This window comes from Perognathus longimembris, chromosome 16 (genome assembly GCF_023159225.1).
Source record: "Perognathus longimembris pacificus isolate PPM17 chromosome 16, ASM2315922v1, whole genome shotgun sequence".
NCBI lineage: Eukaryota > Metazoa > Chordata > Mammalia > Rodentia > Heteromyidae > Perognathus > Perognathus longimembris.
The window spans coordinates 4,822,140-4,828,945 of NC_063176.1; positions in this window are offsets into that span (position 1 = coordinate 4,822,140).

The window sequence follows — 6,806 nt, forward strand, 5'->3', positions numbered from 1 at the left end:
GCAGAAAAACAAACACAAGAGGATTTAGCATTTTGTTTAAAGTTGAACGCGTGTCAGTGCAGAATGAAATAATAATCACTAGCATTTATTTCATTTATTAGGTGCCTACTAACAATGATTATATTATGTTACCCACTCCTCAGATGAGAAAACTGAGGTTCAGAGAGGTACCATTTTACCTGGGAAAGCAAAACTGGGAATTAACCCAGGTCTGTCTGACTCCAAAGCCTATATTCTGAATTACAGTGCTGTACAGTGCTTACAGTGTTTGTTTATATAAGGGGTTCTTCAGCTAGTTTGGCTTACCTGTTTCATTGTATTAAAAAGAACTTTTATTTTCAAGGAATAGCATTATTATTCACTAAGCATTACGAAATAGACCTCTGAGACTGACAGAAAGGAAGCACTGGGATCCCATTTCTCTCTTCCAAAGCACACTGCACACTGCAAGCCTAGGTAATTTGCCTGTGGCCACAGCATGGGTGAGTCAGTCCATGCTAGAGATAGAATCTGCCCTCCCAGACACCTGTGTCCCGAGTTCATGTGAAGAAGAGTGAAATGAGTAAAGATGAGAGCATGACTCAAGAAGGTCTCCTGTTATTATTTCTAATACCACTTAAACTTGCATAAAATAGATGGCCCTTTTAAGATTACAGCATCTGTACCTATATTATTGAGTAAATGTTAGCAGCTATAAGAAAATCTCTAGTGGCTCCCTTTTCTCCTCCCTCCCTCCCTCCCTCCCTCTCTTCTTCCTCCTTCCTTCCCTCCCTTCCTCCCTTCCTTCCATCTTTTGGGATGCTGAAGTTTGAACAAGTGCTTGCTAGACAAGTGCTCTGCCACTTGGGCCACATATCTGGCCCAAGCATTTTTCTTTTCAAAATCATTCCATTATGTTCAAGAGTACACTTACTGCATGTGAATTGTTATCTTTCTTCTATATTTTCAGAGTGTATAATTCCCTATGACTGACTTCAATGACATCGTTTGTTAAGTTTATGCTAGGATACTGGCTTTTATAATTGCTCACTCGATCATGCTAGTTTGTTACTTAAGCTGAAGAGTTTGAGAAAAAAATCAAATATATTATTGTATTAGTGTATTGGACTTTCAGTAACCCCATTTATAAGTTTGTAAAGTCCTATCAATTACTTAATAGTACCTCTATATTTTTTTGTACTACATCTGTTTGTAATTATCACTTTCAGAAGATCAGGCCAAGTGTCAACCTAAATTATCCATTTGAAGTAAACTGCTTTATACCATATCTGTTAAAGAACTTAATAAAAGATCATGACAATAATGTCAGAAAGTTGGGCTGGGGATATAGCCTAGTGGCAAGAGTGCCTGCCTCGGATACACGAGGCCCTAGGTTCGATTCCCCAGCACCACATATACAGAAAACGGCCAGAAGCGGCGCTGTGGCTCAAGTGGCAGAGTGCTAGCCTTGAGCGGGAAGAAGCCAGGGACAGTGCTCAGGCCCTGAGTCCAAGGCCCAGGACTGGCCAAAAAAAAAAAAATAAAATAATGTCAGAAAGATTAGAGGCATTCCTTGCTGTGGTGTTACCACCAACATCTATATAATATACTATCTAACAAAGTCTGGTATCATATGTACTCTTCCCAACCTTCTTTTATTTTTTTTGGCCAGTCCTCGGCTTGAACTCAGGGCCTGAGCACTGTCCCTGGCTTCTTTTTGCTCAAGGCTAGCACTCTACCACTCGAGCCACAGAGCCACTTCTGGCCTTTTCTGTGTATGTGGTGCTGGGGAATCGAACCCAGGGCTTCATGCATGGTAGGCAAGCACTCTACCACTAAGCTAAGTTACATCCCAGTCCCCAACTTTCTTTTATACTAGGTAGGAGACGAAATACTTCAACCTGAGTGGTTAGAAATAGGAACGGTTAAACCGTGACTTTTTCATTAGTTAACAGTTAATATGTGGTTGATTTTCCTGTCACAGTAATTACTAAGGACTTACTGTTTTATGAAGCAATACTGCTTTTTTTTATGTCAAGTTCCTGCCTACCATTTCAGTCATCTTTAGGCATTTTACAATAAAATAATGCTTTCTAAATATTTTGATGATATTTATAGAATCATTGTTAGATATATTTTTAATTATGTGCTTTGCACCTGAATGATTTCACATAGTCCAGTCTTACCAAAATGCTTCCACTGAATATGATGGTATTTGCCAGTGTTGAGAGACATAATTACATGATAAAGCTAGCTTTTGTGACTTTGTTGAGAGCAGCAGAGACTAGTGTCTGCCTAATAAGCATAAGAACCTAACTACAAAACAACAACAGGAAAACTAGTACAGATTATATTTTATTGCATGACATAGTATTCCTTTGATGAAGGCCTAAGAATTTTATTGCTGATGGCAATTGCTCTGATTGTCTCATGGGTATCATGAAGAAGGTACCAGAGCAGAATTAGCTTGTTTTTGGTTTTTAGTTTTGTCTTCGAGCTGGCTGATAGAAAGTTATCCGTTTTGTGGCCCGAGTTAATGTAATGTCTCTATATAAATTATGTTATATACATAGATTTAGTACTATTTGCATTTTGTTTTTACTTATGTTTCTCTTCCTCTTGCATTCCCAAAATTTATTTACTGCTTTTCTCACATACCATACATACACATCCATATGTATGTAAGTATGTGTTTTTTTTTTAAATTCTTTTTTGGTATGTATGTTTTTATAAGGCACTTCAAATCATTCTTGGATTTGGAGATGTAGCTCAGTGACAGAGTATTTGCTTACTGTGTTTGAGGCTCAGGGTTCAATCCCCACTACTTCAAAAACAAACAAACAATGAATTTCTCATCATTTATGCTGGTGGTTTAAAAATAAAATGGCAATGGTTGTCTGGTAATTAGACTACTATCTTATAATTATGACTCCTTCATGAGAATTAGTCACAATTATTATTATACGTAATGTATACCTTACAATTCAATCCAAGGGCTTGGCTAATGTTGTCAGATACTTTGTAGATATCTCCTGAGTGCCAGTAGATAGTATAGAAATATGTTATTTACAATTTTATAAGGAGCAATTTGCCTGCATTTCTTTTAGAAAACACCATTGTAAACATATGATTGACACACAGATCTACAACATTTTATTTGGTTTCCAGTTGAATGCCTTCATGTTCTTCAAGAGTGTAAGAGTGAAACATCATACCAGCCTCTGTGGGTATGAGTTTTCTTCAGGGCCTAAAGACACAGTCCTATGAGCTAAGCTAGGAACAATACATGAAAAAAGGCCTTGCTCATCTGACGATTGCTTATGGCTGGATTTACATTCCAGTTGCAGCCCCAAGCACTTGCATCAGAGAAGGTAAAGTTTAGAAAGCCTAAAGGAGTTGTGCGGCGGACCTTCATGTGAAACGTGGCCAAACTCTGGCTTCAGAAGCTAATAATAATTATTTGTAATGACCAATGTGATATCATTTACTGTCATCAGAGCCTGTATCTATGGACATGTAATGGGCATGCCCCTTTAAGCAGCTCTTCTGTACGGGACTGCTGAAACCCGGGAACTGAGAATATCAGCACTGAGTGTACATAAATGTATTACTTGAAACACTGTAGAGTTAGGGGAGAATTCAGTGTAATTCCTTAGGCAAAAAATCACAGTTTAACAAAATAGATACCAGGAAACAAGTACTGAGGTGCGGCGAGTGGAGTTTAGGGAAGGAGGGTAGAGGCTTGACGAAAAGGTGACGATGAAGTAAGCAGAACATCAACATATAACCTGTAACATTTAAGGGAAGTGGAGGAAGGGGTGAGTTGGGAGGGGTGAGTAAGGACGTCAGAAGGAGAGACTTGATGACGACGGGTTGTACTCTTATACTGCTGTGTGGAGGGGCAACTCGATTGTACCACTGTAACAGTGGTGCTGTACAGAGGCCTTTTATGGCACGCTTTGGTCTGAGGCACCTGTGCGCTGAGACTTACCATCTTCCGTCTTGACACAAGGTAACAGCACATGTGAAATACCAGATTTTCCCCCTTGCCTTTTTGTTTTGGTGCTTATTTTTTTTCTCAGCACTTGAAGTATGACACTTTAAGAAGTGATCATTACAATGCAATTGATTGACTATGTAAAAGGGCTAATAAAATAAACCTGTGTTTAAACTGCTGTGTTTCCCTAACCTAACTTGTCACCAAGTATACTTGTTTCCAAATTCTATATGTATATATGGCTTATCAACAATTGCACTTATTCCCAAATTATATGAATATATACGTGTGTACATACATATATGTATATATATGAAAACAAGTGGATATTATATATATATATGAAAGCAATTGAATACCACAGAGGTGTTAGAATTCAACCCAATCTAGGATTTTAAATGAGGAGGTTTAGATAAGTTGCATCAGGAACAAATGATGTTTGAACAAGTGTTTGTTTACTTGCGGTGGGTGTTAATCACTCACGTGTCTGTTGATATGTAAAATAGATTTATTTTATTACATTAAGGTTTTTATGAGAATGTTTTCTAACCATATTTTATTTGAAACACATTGAATCACTTGTGGCAGAACAAAGTAATTAAGAAACAGGGTAAATTATACCTCAGTGAAAGTCAGCAAGTAGAAAAAAGGAACGGAGAGAGAGAGAGACGGAAAGAGAGAGAGGAAAAAAAAGAGACAGAAGAGTGATCCACAAAACTGCGAAAGGAAGAGATAGTGCTTCACACGTCAAACAGCTCAGAAATGTGGGCATTACCAGCATTACTAATAATTAAGATAATTATGATGATAACCATTCCTGCTGTTTGTACAATGAGATTTTTTTTCACATGAGAGTTCGAAGGGCTAAAATTCTTTCATAATTTTACGTTTACAGCAAGGTTAGGAGAATGGAAATGGGATGCCAGATTTCTCAGAGAAAGCAAGAGAGAACTGAATCTGCTAGTACAAGATGGCAGAGCAAAAAAGCTGGTGGCAGTGTGCAGAAAAATGCTCTCTTGGCTTTCTTCATGGTTTATGCAAATGTTTTTTGACTGGAGTCTTTTTCTGTCTTTGTCCCATAATATCCCTCTTGCCAAAACCACCAAAGGAATTGTGGAAGGGGGTAATCAGGAGAGTGCACGTAGCACGTCCTTCCTGTTAAAAATGAATAATTCAGAGTCTCTTTTAAAATAATATTTTGCTATGCCCAAATGTGTACAGTTTTATTATTTTTAAAAGCTGGGATGTAAAATATGTATTATTCTGAAATATTTTATGACTTAACACATCACTGGTCTTCTTGTGTTAGTGACTTTAGGTTGATTCTCATCAGTTTAATGATTGCACTGTTTACACTTCTGTTTTGACTAAATGTTATTACAGAATAAATACAACTTATATATTATAACTCACAATTCTATAGAGCAATCATGTCCTTCTTATACTTTCACCATAATCCCTATGAGCATGAATTCATATTCTTAATCTGACCCACATTGATATTTGTTCTATTCTTCCCTCTGCATAGCCCCCTGAAGTTTTGCGTACATCTGCTGAATGCATCTCCCTTTTTCTGCAACGGATGAATAGCGGGGAATGAGAAATGAAGCAACAGGACTTGGTTTGGGGAGCTTCTTAGACACAATTGCAAATAGAAGAATAAACTCCTCCTAGACAAGTATTTTTATATTATAGCAATTGCCATTTAGAAACAGGTGTTTGGAATCATACTCGAGGGAGAAATGGAGATAGATGGAAGAGATTGGAGAGGGGAAGATACAGTTTCCCTGGCTACTGCCTCTTGGGAAAGTCACAGAAACAAGGGAGATGTAGCAGTCCCTTGAGCCTGCTACACAACACCCTCATACCTTAAGCGGAGGCAGAGTCTCAGAGACATGATGACACCATTTGTTTAGAAGTCACTGCTCTGTATTCAGTGTCCAGGATGGCCAGGATGTAATAGAGGTGTGTCAGGGAACAATGTAATATCGCTTCCTACTCCTATATCCCTTTGTCATGAATCCTCTTAATTCCTGTAAGCAAGAATTGGTTATTGTGAAAGACTAATAATCCAGGAGAGGAGCAACATCACTAAACAAAAACCAGACTGAAGCTGGGAGCTCTTTTCTTTCTTTCTTTCTTTTTTTTTTTTTTAGGTAGCTCATTAGACTTTATTCTATTTTATATTTTTTTGTAAAAATCTCTTTGTTAAAAAACTTATTTTATTGTCAAAGTGAAGTACAGAGGGGTTAAGCTTTCATCTGTAATATAGTGAGTACCTCCTCCCTCATTTCCCCCTGCCTCCCCCTCCCCCCATGAGTTATACAGTTGGTTTACACCATAAAGTTTCTTAAGTATTTCTATTGCAGTGATTTGTCTTTTTGTCCTTTATCTCTCGATCTTGGTGTTCCCTTTCCCTTTCCTAATATACAATATCTAGGGTGTTAAAATCAGTTACAGTGCTATCAGGAGTAAAATTACATGAAGGGTGTAGAACAAAACAAAGCAACAACAACAAAAAGAAGGGCATGGTTTCACACGTTGTATTGAAAGTTACTACAACAGTGATATGCTATATGTTTTCATAACTTGGCACAGGACGGAACTTTCTTAATAAAGGCCCAGAGATACAACAAAACAAAGAAAGGTTGGACAGATGCAAATCAAAACTAGACTGAGATTCCACCTCACCCCTGTAAGGATGTCCATCATCAGGAAAATTAATACTAACAAATGCTAGAGGGGATGTGGCCAAAAGGGAACCTTACTACATTGTGGGTGGGAGTATAAACTTGTTTAATCACTTTGGAAAGCAGTATGGAGATTCCTC